Here is a 2,178-nt window from a genome sequence, read left to right as displayed (position 1 = left end):
AAGTGACAATTACCTTTTCTTAATATCTTAATATGAAAATTAACATTACCAACATATCCTAAGCGATTAAAATCCAAAAAAGGGGTGAATTAGAAATTTGTTGATTGTCATCCAATGGTCTTTCTATTTTGGTAACTGGAGGAATAGGTCCAACATTGTACAATCTATATACACTGTTAGCTTGTTTGTTTGTGACAGTGTGTTGCTGTGTACACGTAAGGGCCTTGAAATCTTGCTTCTCCTATCTCAGCCTCTCTTTTAGTAGTATTGTTTATTTTATGTCTTTATACTATACTATGGTTTTCAGAACAGCTTACATATTTCAAAAGTATTTTTATACCCAAAAGAACCATAGACAATTAAATTTGGGAAGGGGCTTGTAAGAGAACAACAAAGAGTGAGACTGAATGCTTTGCTTGACATTTGTAACTCTTGTATCAAGTTTGAAGAAGAGGACTTTATAAGTTACTCTCTCTCTCTGAGATGAATGCTTTTCCAAATTATCACAGCTAATGAACCAAATTCTTACCCTTATCTAATGTTTGTGCCACCCTCCAAGCAGAACCATTGTTCATTGAAACAGTTGGTGAATGACTTATGGATAGACCATCTTAATACCTACACCATTTCTTAAATAAATGTAACCTGTTCTCTGTGGGCTGAGAATAATGTCACTCACTCAAGTCAAATAGCTTTGACCATAGCAGGAAGTCTGTATCCAAAAATCAAGCCTACAATTCATTTCTTGGTGCAGCAGAACTATCAACTCTCAGCTTAGCTATGATGGAGGTAAAATCCTTTGGTGATGTGAGGGTCATTGAAGTACAGCCTTACTACAATGAAACCCAGTGTCTAAAAATTGTTCTTATTTTGGGCTTGTACCACAGTAAGAGCCAAGATTTTAAACTCTACTAAATACAAAACAAACAAAAAGACTTTATATATTCATGTTCATTTAAGAAAATACTAGTAGTGATATATTATTTTGAAGTATACAGTTAATATGTTTGGAGTTATTTAAAATTTATATTGTGAAAAATGTATTTTCACTATTGCTGTAGATGAGCATCTACATAAGACTGTTAAATTGATTGTTGTTTTATATCAAACAACTTTTATAATACTCATTTTTATTGTTACAATATTTTATAAATTTTAAAGAATATGACAAAAATATGTTTGGAGTTATTTAAAATTATATTGAGAAAAACATGTATTTTCAGTATTGCTGTAGACAAACATCTACATAAGACTGTTAATTTGATTGTTGTTTTATATCAAACAACTTTTTAATACTCATTTTTATTGTTATAATATTTTATAAATTTTAAAGAATATGACAAAAAAAGTTATTGTAGGTATTGAAGGGGGAGTCTCTGGGAGGAAGTGGGGTACAAAAGTGAAACAAGAATGTGATTTAATTCTATTTACTTAAAATGTTTTTAAATGTTAACAAATTCAGATAAATTGAAATCATGTATCTTTTCTCATCATAAAGCAATAAAACTTAAATCAATTAAAAAATTAACCTGGAAAAAAAAGAAAAGAACCCAATTTAAAAATGGACTATAGAACTAGACAGAAATTTTCCAAAAGAAGAAATAGAAATGGCTATGAAGCACTTTAAAAATACTCTGTTATGGGGTCTACTTAGATCCAACACAACTTAAACATCAGGTCAATGCAGATGAAAAAGCTGTATTGTAAACTAGCCACTACTGATCGATCAGGGCTGCAGAAGAGACTCAGGAGCTGAACTCTGACCCTCCTCCCACTGGTCCCCAACCCCAGCCAACCCCAGAATATTTAAGCTTGGAAATTACAAACATCTGTGCCAAATTGTGATTGTATTTTTCCACCAATGAGGATTTAGGGATAAAGGCTTTCCTTATGTTGTTGATCTCTTGTCAACTGACACAAAATATAGGTTTTGTAGTCCAACCAATCAAATCCATTTGCTCCTTTGTAGTTAGGAACAGCACTATGTTTTGAGAGAACAAAGGATGAATAATGGGAGCTGTGGTTAGGGACAGAACAGTTATTATGCTCTGAAACAGAAGATGAATAGCAGAAGTTGTTCAGTTATTGGGAAGTCCCCAGCTCCCCTAGGGCCTGTGTCCTTGAACTTAGTTTTTCTCTATGTTAAATGGTATCTGAAAACAAAATGGCAGTACTTAG

Source organism: Mastomys coucha, unplaced genomic scaffold (assembly GCF_008632895.1).
Source record: "Mastomys coucha isolate ucsf_1 unplaced genomic scaffold, UCSF_Mcou_1 pScaffold12, whole genome shotgun sequence".
Classification (NCBI taxonomy): domain Eukaryota; kingdom Metazoa; phylum Chordata; class Mammalia; order Rodentia; family Muridae; genus Mastomys; species Mastomys coucha.
This window is presented reverse-complemented; position numbering follows the sequence as displayed.